A 16,766-nucleotide genomic window follows, 5' to 3' on the forward strand; every position below is an offset into this window, starting at 1 on the left:
ACCCCAGCATTGGGAGTGAGGGCTGCCACCCTGAGGGCCTCTGTGCCCAGCCAGGACCCAAGCCTGTGGCCTTGACCCCATCTGACATCTCCTCCTGCCCGTCACTGAGGGATGCCTTCACCCCTGCTTGCTTCCTCCCCTGAGAAATGCGGGTCTTCCTCCTCTTTTCCTTGTGCCCTATTTAAAAAAAAATACATATATATGTATATGTACATATACACACACACACACGTCTCTGTGTGCATAAGTGTGTGTACACATATGTGTGCATATAAAATTTTGAAAACAGGGAACAATGAAGAAATATGTGATAGGGTTTTATTTGAATCCTGTTCTTCAACCTGTCACTTATTTGCAATGGGACCTTGGACAAGTTATGCAACTACTTTCTTCATTCTACAAATGTTGGCTGAAAGCCTAACATATCCCCAGCACTGTGTTGCTTCTTGCTGGGGCTACTTTCAGAAACAAAGCAGAAGAGGAGCTCACCGTCTAGTAGGGAGCTAGACACTGCGACAAAGCATGCCAGTCTGGCCACTACACTGAGGAAGGGGCTGGGAATCAAAGGTGGCCGGGTGCTCTGAGGGAGTGTGTCCGGGAGCCCTGACTCCATCAGGGGGAATTGGAGGAAGCGTCCTCCTCTGTTCCTTGGGAGTGTTGGCCCTGACCTGCCGGCGCCCCTGTGAGGATGACACTGATGACGTGAGCCCCAGTGTCTGATAAACAGTGGTGATGACTGTGGTGGCAGCCCAGTCCCTGAGCACCTCGGGAGCATCTCAGACAATCACTCAGCGGCACAGGCATCCACGAGCCGGAGCCCTGAACTGGGAGCCAGTCCGGGGGGACCGGCTGTATCCCCAGTGCAGGGAGAACAGGGGCACTGCTGCTGGGCTCCTGCCTTCCTGGCTGGGCCCGACTCTGGTCTCTCTTCTCCACCAACACACAATGCCACATGGAAACTGAAAGGTACAATGTGTGTGACAGAACCAGAGCCACACAGACTCTTCCAAATTGTATCTCCCAGGTCATTCCCCGGGTTGAAGTCCCCCTTACTTCTGAAGTGTTCAGGATAGTTGAATTACCTGGCAACTCCTAGTGACAAGTAGACACTCTGTGTTCACTGAATCATTGGCCTATTGAAGGGAATTTTAGTGGCTTTCTAAAAAAATGTGGTAAAATATTTATAACATAAAATTTACCATTTTAGCCATTTTAAGTGCACAGTTCAGTGGCATTAAATACATTCACATGCTGTGCAGCCATCACCACCGTCCATCTCCAGAAATCTTTCCATCTCACAAAATGAAACTCGGTCCTCATGAAACAGCTCCCCGTTCCACCCCTCCCCCAGCCCCTGGTGGCCGCCATTCTGCTTTCTGTCTCTACGAATTTGACTACTCTAGGGACCTCATATGGGTGGGATCGCATACTATTGTCCTTTGGTGTCTGGCATATTTGACTTAGCATAATGTCCTGGTGGTTTTTAGAAGTTATTGCAGCTCCCACATATGTATGAACCCGGGAGGCAGGTTAAACACACATCTGGCTAGAGAGTTATCACAGCACAGCAGTGCGAGAGTCTCGGCGGAGTCAGGCTGCCCGGGGTGGAAGGCTGGGCCCAGCATGGTGAGCTGTGTGATGGGGGGCAAGTCACTTAAACTCTGTGTGCCTGGGCTTCCCCACGTGCAAAACAGACATAACGACAGTCCATATTCATGGGGCTTTTCTGAGGATCAAACAAATTAATATATGTAAAACTGCAAAACCTGGCACAACGTTGACACTGGACAACTATTAATAAAATTTAAAATAAAGGACACACATGATCATAGGTCTAAATATAAAATTATAAAGTTTACATCCTCACAAAATACTTAAATATTTTTAAAGTGATTATTTAAAAGAAAAATGAAAAACATCTACTATCAGAAAGAATACTGTGTATTCATCTGGAAATTACACATGAATTTTCTATTGGAGACACAGAAATTTTTTTGAAAAAACATGACAGTCTTTAATCTTAAGAAAAGATAAGCTCTAAAAGGATTCTGAAAAGGGTTACAAAAGATACGGCCCAAACCTCCATTTGACAGACTCCACAACAAGAAGGGTGGGTAAAATAGGTCCTGTTCTAGAAGAGAAAAGTAAAACTTAATACACTCTGTGATGAAGCAAAATATTGCAATATTGGTAATGTTTAGAGATTGAAATTTGGAAATACTATATAAGCAATGAATTCTCAAAAAGAAAAAAAATTCTCTATTATTGCATATTTATGGAAGAAATTTCCCTATTATTGAACAAAGAGATGGCTGTTTATCTTAGAAAACCCATTTTATGGATTCTAAAAAGTCAAAAAGATCACTTTTGAGTGTAGATTTTGCAAACAAAATTCCTTGTCCACATATTAACTTTCTCCCTCCAGGCTCCTCTTTCTCAGTCAGAGGCCATCGCTGCCACGTCATGGCTTGACTTTGCAGCTACATCTTTCAAAGACCTGTTGCTACCCCCACCCCAGACCCCCAACCCTCCCAAGGACTTCTGCAGTGAAGCTAAGCTGCCTCCGGGTAAGATCTGCATTGTCCCTCCATCGGGTCACCGATTGGCTCCCCGCCCCCCACTTTTTATGATTTTGGCATGCAATAAGTTTTGAGTTAGAACAAAATTGATGGAGCCTAGTTTATGCACTGGGGATCCTTTGAGAGGGTCATTTTCATCAGGGCGTGGGTTTAGGAAGGAGTCTGACAACTTGGATCAAGTCCCTGCTCTTGTCCTAGGTCACATACCAAGTAGTTCTTGACTTCCAGCAGGACTGTAAGGACAAAGAATTCAATTGCTTTGACTCTACAGAGGCTGTTTCAAAAATACAGCTTTGTTTTTAGAGAGAATAGTCATAATTCTCTCTTATCTTAAGCTTTTACTTGGCTTTTTTTGTACTTTGCTGGCCTGATTAGAGTCTGTTGTCTTAAAGGGTTTTTCTGAAATGTTTACTCAGGAAGCACGTGGAATGCACTCTGACAAGTAAAGCCTATGTTTCCATTATTTACTGAGACTCTTTGTTTTCGTGTATCAAGTATCTCCTGCCTTACCCAAATACTTTATTTGCCAATAAAGACCCAAGACTTTAACCACAGGGAAGGGAAAGGGGAACCAATGGAAATTTGCGAAATCCCAGTAAGAAAATATTTTATTAACTTTATTTTAAAAAGTAGGTTTTCAAGGGTACTAGAAAATTCCCCTAAAGTTGTTTCATTAGAAAGAAAACACAGTATGTGTCAGAGTATGAAAACAGGAAAGGGTGAGAGAAAAGCTGTTGTTTGATCATCTCAATCAAGGGGAAATTTGTCTGAGGTAAACAGTTCTCAGAAATAGCAATAGCTTCACGAACTTGATTTTTTAAATGGTTTTGGTATCCTCCAAGTTCATGCTCCTTAGGACGGTGAAAGCCAGCGTAAGTCAGCAGGTGATCTTAGGACTTGAAAGAATTAACATGAGACCCAAAGAGGCGATGACTTTTCTATCAGGGAGTAACTTAGAGATAATGCTGTCTAATTTGTAGGGATTGAAAAACGAAAAAAAAAAAACAGAATTAAATATCAGACAATAATAGCATGTAAATTGATTGAGAGGTAATTGGAAGTAAAGCATAAGGACATATTTGTATTATTCCAAAGGATAAAATGTTGATTAACATTTTCTCTTGATTAAAGAGAATCAAGATGCAAGAGTTGTATCTTTAAAAACACTAATAAATGGATAAATTTCTAGCAAAACTGATCAAGAAAAAGAGAGAAGGTATAAATAAACAAGACTAGGACTGAGATAAAAAGATAACAAAGCCACAGACGTAGCAGAGATTATAAAGATAAAAAAGAATATTATAAACAAGTTTATAAAAATAAATTTGAAACAGATTAAATGGAAAAATTCTTAGAAAAATACAGCTTACAAAAAATAACTCAAGCAATAATACAAAATATGAATGGCTTAATAAATATCAACAAAATTTAAACCAATAGTTTAAAATTTTCCTACAATAAACTCTAAGCCTAGATGGTTCTACAGGTGAGTTCTCCCAAAATTCAGGAACAGATAATTGCAATCTTACCAAATTTCTTCCAGAAAGTAGCAAAAGAGGAAACATTACCTTATTTTATAAAAGTAGTATAATTTTTTCCAAAACCAGGAAAAAAAATTTATGCATGAAAATAGAAGCAAAATCCCTAAACCAAATATTGACAAACTGAATTCTACATAACATAATCCTATATATGTTACATCATAATCAATGTCTATTCTAGGAATGCAAAGTCAGTTCAAACTCAGAAAAAATTTTTTAACATAATTGATATAATAGATCAAAGAGGAGAATTGATCATCTTAACAGATTCAGAAAAAGCATTCAATGAAATTCAGAATGCAATAGACTAAGAGTAGAAGAAAACTTCCTTAATGTAATAAAAATTATCCATAAAAAACAACAGCAAATATCTTATTTAATGCTGAAATGTTAAAAATTATTCCTTTTGAAATCAGGAACAAGTCAAGGATATTCATTCTCATTTCTATTCAATATTGTTCTAAATGTCCTAGTCATCCTAAATAAGCAAGAAAAAGAAGGAAAAGATATAAGCATTGGAAAGGAAGAAACAAAATTGTTACTGTATGCAAGTTATATGATTGTATGAATAGAAAACCTGAAAAGAATTACAAATTGTTAACATTAGAACTTCTAGGAAGGTTACTAGACATAATCTCAATTTGAAAGAGTCAATTGTATTCTGTAAACCAATAACAAACATTTAGAGTTCTAAATTTTTTTAAATATCATTTATAATATCAAGAAATATATATAATACTTGGGCATAAATCCAAAAAGATGTGCACTATCCTTCAGCAAAAATATTCTATAGATATATATTAAAAGGATTATTAAGATACCTAAATATTAATAAATGGAGGGACATCCTGACTTTATAGATCAGAAGGCTCAATTTTGCAAAGATATCAGTTCTTACAAAATTGATTTATAGTGTTGAAAAAACTTTAGACAAATTAAATTCAATACTTTATCTGAGCAAAGAACCATTCATGAATCAGGCAGCCCTCAGAACTAGAAGAGGTTCAGAGAGCACCACCCAGGAACATGGGCAGAGAGCTTTCATAGGCTGAATATGGAAGCAAAGTAGGGAAATCATCTGATTTGCTACAGCGGGGCATTTACCTTATTTGGGCATGGTCCCATCAGTTGGCGGCCTGTGATTGGCTGAAACCCAGCTATTTGTTACAAAAAATATACTCCTAGTTAGGTTTAGGTTTGTTTACATACTAAGTGAGGTTGCAGTTTGTTACACAGGAACTCAAGGGACAAAGACAACCTCGGGCTAATTGGCCTCCTGCTTTTTTAATTTAATAATAGACTTAATGATGTTCCCTTCAAAATCCCCAAATGATTTTTCTTGGAAATTGATAAACTAATTGTGAGTTTTATATCAAAGAGCAAATAGTTTGTGGCTGTTAAAACACTCTAGAAGAAGACAAAGAAGGTAGAAGAGATTTCCCCAATGACATACCAAGGCTTACTACAATGCTATAGTGATTAAGAGAGTGTGGTCTATCTTAATAGGATAGGTGAACAGACCAATGGGACAAACTGAAGAGCCCAGACTCAGTCTCATGCACATGTGAAACCTTGGTATTTATTAGAAGTGACATTTCAGAGATATGGACTATTCACAGATAGTGTGAAACTCCAAGATATCTCTGTAAGAACTTATGTTGGCTCTCTATCTCATAACTTACTCAAAAATTAATTCCTCATGGATCGAGGATTTAAATGGGGAAAGCAAAAGTTTTAAACTTTTAGAAGAACATCTCTATTCTTAGGAAATATACACTGAAGTATTTAGGGGTAAATGGCCATGATTTATTTACCTTACCTTTAAATGTTTCAAGAGAGAAGGAGAAAAAAATTAAGAGAGAGAGAATGTAAAAGGAAATGGGGGTAAAATGTAAACAATATGTGAATCTGGGAATAGGGTATACTGGGGTCCTTTGCACTATTTTTATCTTTTCAACTGTCTATTAGCTTGAAGCTATTTCAAAATAAAAAAGTATTTTTACAAAAAACTTTAAGAAGAAAAATAAGAGAACATCTTTTATCATCTCAGGGTATAGAAGCCTTTCTTAATCATAATTCAAAGCGTGACGATCATTAAGAAAATATTGACAAAGTAAATTACATTAAAAGAATTTTTGTTCATTAAAAAATATCATGAAGAGAGTGACAAATACAAGCCATCAACTGGGAGAGGATGTTTGCCACACATAAAACTGACAAAGGATCAGGATCCTGAATATACAAAGAACTCCCATGAATCAATAATATATATATATATCTTTCTATGTGCCAGGGTCTATTTAAAAAATAATAAATAACCCAATGGGAAAATGGGCCAAAAAATGAATATTTCACTAAAGAAGAAAACCAAATATTAATAAACATTAAGAGATGCTCAGCTTATTTGTAATCAGAGAAATGAAAATTAAAACCTCAATGATACACAATTTCAGACCCATATGACTGGCAAATATTAAAAATCTTGGCAATATTAAGTATTCATGAAGACGTAGAGCAACAGGATGTCTCCTATGCTGCGTGCAGTACAGTAGAAGTCAGTCAACCTTCAGCATCACCTGTTAGAGTTGGCCCATCAATTCCACTCCTAGAAACTTAGAGACACAAACAAAATTCTTGCACACGTAACAAGGAGATGAGCATAAAATTATTTATAACAGCAATTGTTCTTAATAAGTAAAAAGACTGAAAACAACCTGAAATTTCCATCAACAGTGAAATGAATAAATAACAGCAGCATATCCGTAGAATAGAATACAAATATCTACATACAGCAATATGAACCAGTTTTAATAATGTTGAGAGGGGAAAAAGGAAGTCCCCCCAAAACTCAAGCAGTCATGGAAGGGTGAACTTTAAAAAATGAGGAGTGAGTTAGACAAGAAGGGGCAAGGTCATTTTAATCAGATTCAAGGAGCAGCATGACCCATTTAGGAACTGCAAATGCATAGCCCTCTTCCCTGCCATGGCATGTTCCCCTCATATGGAACTCCGGTATACACAAAGTGACTTCTGGACACCTTCGTATGAGCCATGAGAAATTCTGTATGAGTGACTTGCTTGTTGGGAATAGTTGCAGAAGGAGAGAAGTAAGGTTAGAAAGCAAATAAAAGAGATAAAGCAGATAGAAAAGGAGTAGAGAGATGTTTACAATTAACTCCTCTCTAGGTAGGGAAAATGAAATCCTGTGCTTATACCTACCCCCTGGTGGCACCCCAAGGAGAGAAGGAGCAAAGATGACTGTAAGGCGTGATGGAACGTGATGATTATAAAGACAGAATGAAGACTGTATTAACCTGGATATTGGAGAGGGATTTTAAAAGTTGACAACAACTAAATTAAGGTTGTCCCTGAGCTTTTTCTATCTCAAGCACTTACTCTGTGTCTCTGAGATCACAGTGGGAATTATCAGTTGAGTTTTTATTAATAAAAGTCAGAGAATTTTTGTGTCCAGAAAGAAAAGCTCTGTCTGCTTACCTAATCATTTACTGTAGCAGGGCTTAAAATTAGCATTCAATTTATTAAAGCTGTAAATTAAGAATCTCAGTTTTTATGAACATTTACAGTTTGCAAATCTCGTTTCTTTTTTATTTAGATATATAGCAATTGTCCAAAAATAAGAAGAGCTATTTTTACATTCCTTGGTGAGTGTTTAACTCATAAGTTCTCCTCTCTCAAATACCTAACAAAATTTTCTTAGACATTTCTTACTACAATTATGTATTTAATACATCTGAATTGCTCAAGTTTTTCGAATGCCTGTCAGGTAGATTTAACACATTTAATAATTACATTCTTTCCTAGCATTCAATCTACTATTGTAGCTCAGACTTTAAAATATAGTAAAGCCAATTATTTTCACCTCACGTATCTTAAAATCAGATAAAGCATACCCAAGATAGCATTAGTAATGACCAAACTTATTACATTCATATGATCCCTACCCATACATATCTTACGTAAGAGTATCAATATTACATTGATCTTTTTATCCTGGATTTGCAAACTTGTTCAATGAAGTCCAGCATTAGTACCTCTGGCTGGCCACAGCAACTGGGTGAGTCCCTTGAGAGATCTTGCCCTTGGACTGGCCACTACTGACTGGAAAATACTATCCTAGCCACAGGACAACAAGCTGAGCCCTGGCTTAAACTTAGGCTCTGTCTTCTTACCCAACCATTTACTGAAATACTTTCATAACATTTTTCTGCATACCCCCACACCCCTCCAATTCCCTGCCCCACCCAGATCGCAACATTTTTATGTCTTTTCATTTGTACCCTTTAATATTTTATTTTGTCATTTGCTTAATTATTTATATAATCATTTATTTACAGAAGACTCACCCAGAGGGAGGAATTAATGCTCTGAAACATAAATTCGGAAAGGCAATGAATGCTTGGCTAGAGATAAAAATTATTCTTAAAGTACCTAAAATAAAGAAAAAAAGAATTTACAAACATCTTGAAACTATAGATGAGGAAGTTTCCAGTTGTTTCTGACAAGCAGGGCTTGGTAAATAAAACATACTTCAGTGGCCGTTATTACTAGCTTAAGATGTGTAAATGTCTCTGCTTGTGTGTACGGAATGTAGACCTCACCAGGGGAGGACACAGATGCTGCTACAGGAGCAGCACAATCTAAATGGAATTAGCTATTGCCCCTCCCTGCTAGTGCAAGACCTTGGGCACCTCTAAATTCCACCCAAGTATTTCCCAGGCTCCCCCACAAATGTATCACATGTTTTCCTAAACAAAATCACTCACGCAGGTGAGACAACATTAGCTTTCATTTATTTTTCAGTGACCTGCCTCCTGCACACTCAAGGCCCCTGGAGTGACATGGGTGTCACTCTGCAAGAGGACTCCAAACTGGAATTCTTCTGGAGATAGAGTATGACAAAATAGTTTGGGGAAATGGTTCTTTCAGCTTTTCTTTTAGCTTTTGGCTTTGGAGGGATCCAGCCAAGATAAGACCTAAACAGAGAAGGGACTGGGAAGGGAGATATATAAAAGAAAGAAAATGTAAGCGAGGATAAGCGTTGGAATCGACACAACTCGATGACTCCTTATGATGGAGTGTGGAAATAGGGCTTAAAGAGGAGTGGAAGTTAAATTAGAGTTTCTCAGCCGTTGCCAAGACAGTAAATAATGGAGAGGAAGGAGGAAGGATTATGCCGGAGAAAGATAAGAACTTTCCTCTTAAACTTCCTTCAATGTGCTTCGGCATGCCTTGGCCCAAACCTCACTCAACGTTCTGAGAAGGAAATTTATTTGCGGTTCTTCAGTTAACATCTCTTTCCCCCGTGTTTACCTTGCAAACCTTGCAGCCCTCAGATAAAGTCAAAACAATGAAATTCTGTTTATTAGTGCTGCTACAGTTACTAAACTCCATTTTCTCTTTTGGGAAATGTGAATTTCATTAGGGTTAGAAGATTGTCCCCAAAAGTGCTTTCACAAGGATGCTGGAGGACGCACTGTTCGTAATGGAAACAAAATCAAAACAAACGTCCACCAGTGAGTGAACCGGCTACTTTAAGACCTGTACAGATGAGGTCATTTCAAACGGTCCATTTATTCATTCATTCAACCAATGTTTTTTGAAGAGCACTGTGTGTCAGACACTATTCTAGTTTCTTCAGAGCCGGCAAAATATCCCGCCCTTCTGGAGCTCACATTGTAGTGGGGCGGGGGAGGGGTGGTGGAGAAACAGTAAACAAAATAAATAAGGAAAATATACTGTATGTTAGATATTGAGAAACACTATGGATAAAAATAAAGCAATGAAGGGGAATAGACAGGCCACGGAGGGGGTGTCATTTAGAATAGGGAGACGACGTAAGGTGACATTTGAGTAAAAACTTGGAGGAGGCAAGAGCGGGCCACGTGGATATCAAGTAAAACTGCATTCCAGGCTTATGGAACAGCAGCTGCAAAGGCTCTGAGGCAGGAGCAAGACCAATGTGTCCAAGGAACAGAAAGGAGGCTGGTCGGGTGGGAGAAGAAAGAATGAGGGGGAGAGAAGTAAACTGGAGCGTCAGAGAGGCCAGGTCATGCGGGGTTTATTGTAAAGACTTTGGCTTTCATTCTAAGTGACATGGGAGGTCGCTGGAAGGCTCTGAGCAGATGAGAGATTTGTGTTTTATGGGATGCCTCTGGCTCCTTTGTCAAGAATGGATAGAAGGCAGATAAGAGCAGAAGAAGGGAGGCCAGGTAGGAGGCTATTAGAATAACCCAGGTGAGAAATGATGAGTCGCAGTGATGACAATGGAGGTGACATAGTGTGACAAAGTTCTGGATACATTTTGAAGGTAGAGTACATGAATTTGCTGACACATCGGATGTGAGGTATGAGGGGGAAAAAGAGGAGGAAAAGCAATTCCAAAGTTTTTGGCCTAAGCAACTGGAAAGATGGAACAGCCATGAACTAAATGGGAGTTCTGCCAGAAGAGCAGGTTCTACTAGGTTTAACTACAGTGCTGTTTTTGTAGGTTCAAGACATTTGAATATTAGTCATTTCATATGGTTTAACCTAAGGTAAATGTATATGCGTTGACATAGAAAGCTACCATAGAAATATTTTTAAATAGAAAAAGGAGGCTGCAGAATTGCAAAAATCATACGATTCTATATGTGAAAAATTGAGAGTATGTGTGGGACCCTGAGACTTGGAATGTGGATATTTGGCTTGATGCACTCAAGAGCCTTAAACTTCCAGAGCCTTTGGGACCCACTGGGATTGCAGAAGTAGCCTATGGCCCTCTGCTAAGACTAACATTGCCCCCTTGCTTGACGATGTTATAGAATAACTTAAAAATAACATGTGAGCATCTCAGGATCTCTCCCCATCTGCCTTCCTGGATATCACACCAATAATTAGGATGAGGTCACATGAGCCAGCAGGCAAAGTGCTGAGCTGGAGAAAGCAGGAAAGGGCCTCTATGCCAAAGCAGCTTCAGGACCCAGCCACCTTGTGCTAGCAGGAGCTGGAAGGGCGCGCCTGGGGCTGGATCCTGAGGTGCTGGACCAAGGAAGACTAAATATAAACTTGAATAAGGGTGGGAGGGTTTACCTATATGGAAGCACTCATGTGATTCAAAATTCAGCACACTTGCCAAGACCCCAGCAGATGATGCTAACATGCTGCTAGGAAGGCTCTTGCCTTCTTGGAAGATATATTTACAGTAAGTGCAGGAGAAATGCTAGGGCTGCTATGGCAGACAGTGAAGGGGAGAAGAGGCTCTGAGAAGTGTGCATGCCAGAATGGGTCGGCCACATATGGCTGAGTAGCCTGTTCACCTGAGCAGTGAGCACAGGGCTGGTTAGAAGGGAGTGAGCCTCATTACGGAGCTCCATGGCAGCTGCCCTCTGTAGTCTGGGGCTGGCAGCAGGAAATGCTGTCACACAATTGGATTCCTCATATCCATGAGGTTAATAGGATACTGAAATAACAGAGGCGAGTTGGTGATGCTTAACTATCAGTAGCAAGGTGGGTGCAATTCTTGTGGGTAAGAATCCAGAAGGGCCCGATTAGAAAGAGCTACGGTGACAAGTGGTGGGAAGTGGCTTCAAGAGAGATGGACGGCTGATAAGGATATTGCTCAAACTGCAAAACAAAAGTGTATCAAGGATGTATGATCAGGAAGCAGATCATATCCAGGTCTGACCCAGAACCCACTGGCTGGGGGAGAGCCCAAGTCCCCAGAGGGACTGTGCTTCCACCAGAAAACAAAGTAAGAGTCACAATAAACTTTAAACTGTAGCTGCCACCCACTGACTTCACAATCCTTATGCCAAGAGGCTAGCAGGCAAGGAAAGGGTCACCATCCTGAACACTGTAACTCACCTGGCCACACTACCCCAGATCATCAGAGGTGGCACTGAAGTGATACAAGGGGGCAGGAAGGGATATTTTTGGCCCCTATGTGATACATCGAGGCATCTCTTTACACTTATGTGTCCAGTTTTGATGGGAAATGGGCAAATGCATCAGCCACAGCCTGAGAAGGGCATGAGGTCAGGTCACCCCACCAGTTAAGCCACCTAAACCAGGATAGATGCCAGCCAAGGGTAAAGGGATCAAGAGTGGCTGGTAGGGCCAGGCATGGTGGCTCACGCCTGTAATTGTAGCACTTTGGGAGGCTGAAGTGGGCGGATCATTTGAGCTCAGGAGTTCGAGACCAGCCTGAGCAAGAGCAAGACCCCATCTCTACTAAAAATAGAAAGAAATTATATGGACAACTAAAAATATATATAGAAAAAATTAGCCAGGTATGGTGGCGCATGCCTGTAGTCCCAGCTACTCGGGTGGCTGATGCAGGAGGATTGCTTGAGCCCAGGAGTTTGAGGTTTCTGTGAGCTAGGCTGATGCCATGGCACTCTAGCCCAGGCAACAGAGTAAGACTCTGTCTCAAAAAACAAAACAAACAAAAAAAAGAGTGGCTGGTAGGAGAGAAAATATGCATGAGTTGAAGCCTCAGGACCAGCTGCAGTGGCAGAGGCTGTAGTTTATCCCAATAACCTACCTTCTGTAGATGTATCCAGGAATCAATCCTAATCAGAATTCTGAGGAGCTTTTCCCAGTTGTGCTAAACTTACTACATGAAGCAAGTGGACCCAAGCGGTGCAAGGTGTAGACTGTAGTGCCTATTGCAGTGCACTGCCCAGATCCCCGCTGAGGACTGGAGCATTTGTTTCTAGTTGTCAGGAGTATTGGCTGCCAACAGCTCATAGTTGAGACACAGGAAAAGCCTCCAACAGAAGGAAGCTGCCTTGTCCAAAGTCATGTCCCCACCTACCCACACACACACACACACAGAGGAGCAACCCACATCCAATGACTAGTTGCTGATGCAGAGGTATAAAGGCTCACCCCCCTTGCCCAATTTGAGATGGCTCCAATGGGCCATCCAAGCACTGGAGCCCCATGGGATCAGCTGAGGCCACTGTTGCAACTGTATTGCACCTTAACTTCTGCCTTTCTCAGTTCTGCTTAATTGACTCCCTCACTGATGGTGTTCTCAAGAGCACACCCTCACAAACCTCCTACACACACATCTCCATCTGGTATGGTTTGAATGTGTCCCCAAAGTTCATGCGTTGGAAACTTGATCCCCAAAGCAACAGCATTGAGAGGTGGGACATTTAAGAGGAGAATAGGTCACAAGGCTCTGCCCTTTGTGGATTAATGTCACTATCACAGTTGCGGGCTCATTATTGCGAGAGTGGTTTTGTTATAGAAGGGAGTTCAGTCCTCTCTTGCTTTCTTTATCATGAGTGGGCGTGTTCTCTTGCCTTTCTGCCTTCCACCATGGGCTGACGCAGCAAAAAGGCCCTCACCAGATGCGGCCCCTCGATCTTGAATTTCCCAGCCTCCGAAACTGTTTGAAATAAGCCTCTGTTCTTTATAAGCTACCCAGACCTGGGTACTCTGTCATAGCAGCACAAAACAGACTAAGACACCATCTCTGAGTCTATTCCCAGAAAGCCATGCCTGCAATACTATTTCAATTTTGGAAGGAGATGGAGAAAGGGAAGCAACAGCTTCTGCTTATTTCTTTGCCTCGTCTGTTTAGACTTTTCTCCTACAAAACTCACATCCTCTTCTCCTCATCTACATTTTGTTATTCCAAAATAAAAACAAATGCCAAAGACACTCCAGTCTCCCAGAGTTTTGTCTTAGCTCTAGTACGTACACTGTCTAGGTAGCAATGAGCAAAAGTGGGTCCAAGTGGGTCCGAGCTGCCCCATCCCAGGGCTGCTCTCGTCTATGCTCAGAGACCTTCTCAGGAAAATATGAATGAAAGAGAACTTTGCTCTTGCCCTTTCAACCCTGGACTATGTAGCAAATATTTTTTCTTCCCCACCAGGTTAAAATCACACCAATCCAGCCAGTGTACAGCTTATTACAACTCTGTTCCCACGGGGGTAGCTGGAACAGCTAATATTGTTTTAAATATATTGAAGCCAGACTTTTTTGGTTATTATTTGTTAGTACAAGCCAATAAGACCAACTAGCTCCTTTTTTTCTTATCCTCCAGAACAATTGGGAGGAGTGTTTGAGTGGGGTTTTTTTTTTTTTTTTTGGTTTTTTTAAATCTCAAATGAGTCATTTGGTGGGAACAAATTCACATGTCAGCATGTGGTCCAACCAACATGCCCTATCCATAGGGGAAAAAAGCATAACATTTTCAAATTAAGGTATATTCAGAAGTTATACATTCTTGTTTTAATTTTTTTTCTTATTTTTAAAAATATATTGACCAGCAGCTAGCCAAATAAACAAAGAGCCTGTGCCTGAGATTGCCATGGTAGGAAGACTGATCATCCCATTGTTTGAGTCAGGACAATCTGGTTGTAAGAAACAGAAAGTCATTTCAGTCAACTTGAGTAAAAGAGGAACTTATTGCAACAAAAGAGGAGTATTTCATGAAACTTGAACTTCATGCATAGGAAATCCTGGCAACCACATACTTTGCTTGCTCTGTCTCTTTTTCTCTCCCTTCCCCAACCCACACCCGTGGTCTCTCACCTCTGCTTCCCTCCGTGCCTTTGCTCCCTCCTCTGGCGTCTCTTTGCAGACTGGCTCTCTCTGTTTCCTCACCAGTCCTCATGGCCCCAAAAGGCTGCTGCAGCCGCGTCTTCCAGCTGAAGACATCTCCATGGAATAACATAGTCTTTCTGCCTCTGAAGTCAAATTTCTGTGATTTCTATCTGACTGCTTTAGGTCAAGTCAGATGTCCCTGACTTACCTGTTATAAAAACAGTTGTCCAACCCCAATCTTTGGCAAAGCCTATGGAGATACTTGTAAGAATGAAGGTTGGCCTTTTTCAGGCACCTCAAACATATTTACCACATTTCTTGGATATACATTTGAACCTCTTAGTAAATTCCACTCTACTCTCTCTGGCAGATAGTGAGGTTAGAGACAAACTAGCCATCTCAGTGAATCTGTACATCATGTTTGGTTTTAAATGGAGGTGCCCAACAGAGAAAGGACTAATAATCCCAAGACTCAAGTGTGTATAATGTTTATTAAAAGTAAATGGGAGGCTGGGCACAGTGGCTCACACCTGTAATCCTAGCACTCTGGGAGGCCGAGGCGGGAGGATCACTTGAGACGGGGAGTTTGAGACCAGCCTGAGCAAAAGCGAGATGCTGTCTCTACTAAAAATAGAAAAAATTAGCTGGATATGGTCCCAGCTACTCAGGAGGCTGAGGCAGGAGGATCCCCTGAGCCCAGGAATTTGAGGTTGCAGTGAGCTATGATGACACCACAGCACTCTACCTGGGGCAACAGGGTGAGACCCTGTCTCAAAAAAAAAAAAAAAAAAAAAAGTAAATGGGACAGAGGGTAATTATTACAGTAGTTTTCAATATATTAGTAGAAGCATCCTTTATTTTTAATCAAAAATATACTAATTAAAACATTTACATAATCCCTTTAACCTAGGAATTCTGCTTCTCAGAATGTATGCTAAGGAAATAATCAAAGCAGTACACAAAACATTATAGAGAAGTGTTCATTAGAGGTATGTATAAATGGAAAAAAGTCACATATGTATCAATAGGAATTTCAATGACAAATTTATGTTCCATGTATGTGATTGGCTATCAGGCAGCCTTTAAAAATTATCTTTTTGAGGACTGTTTATTAGCATGGGAAAATGTTCACAATATGCCAAAGGCAAAGGTAAAATACAAAATTATATGGATACCCTTAGTTTTATTTTAAATTATATACATATAATGTATTTTAAAAAGATAAGGAGGAAATACATTAAAATTTTGTCCGTGATTACATCTGAATGCTGAGGATATGAGTGATTTTTATTTTTCTTCTTGATTGTTGATTTATTTTCCACATTATCTAAGATGGATGTATATTGCTTTTATAACATAGAATATGTTTAAAATATATATTCTAATGGCCTTCTTGCCTGAACTTTCTGATTAGTTACTTCAGCCTTCCACCTTGCAACAGTGAGTTTTAGTGTAATTAAATGAACACTAAAGGAGAAGACAGAGAGAGATGAGATTACTGAACTACCATAAAATACAACCGGAGTCTGCTTTGATTTTTCAGCCCATCTTTTGATCTTGGGGGAATGGCCACAGAAGCCAGTAGTTTTGGTGGAACTGGCATCTGACAGCAGATGTTTCTTTTCCTCAACATGAAGTACAAACACCCCTGACCTCGAGTTTGTGATGGTCAGTAGCATGTTGTGCGTTTCTGCTTCTACTGATGCATGGGATGGCTAATCGGTCTTGTGAAAATGGTCACTTCCATCTCTTTTTTTAATGAATGGTTAAGTTTATTATTACAGCAAAGTGTTGACAAGCATGGCAGAGACTAAAAATATAGTTCCTTTTCAAATTAAATATTCAGCATTTTGACTGGCCAGAGATTTATTTGGCAGTAATTTCTTGGTTAAAATTCCCTGAGGTTTGTTTATATGGCTATTTCGGTTCTTTATTTTAAGTACGTCAGCATTTTTCCACAGCTTCAAGCTATTCTCATCTCAGCATGTAGAAAGTTAATAAGTAGCACAGAAGCTCATTACTTTAATTCCAGTTAAAATATAATTGGCTCAAGAAGCAAAGGTGCTAACACCATCCTTTCTGCCAC

The sequence above is a fragment of the Eulemur rufifrons genome, chromosome 15, assembly GCF_041146395.1.
Source record: "Eulemur rufifrons isolate Redbay chromosome 15, OSU_ERuf_1, whole genome shotgun sequence".
NCBI classification, from domain to species: Eukaryota; Metazoa; Chordata; class Mammalia; order Primates; family Lemuridae; genus Eulemur; species Eulemur rufifrons.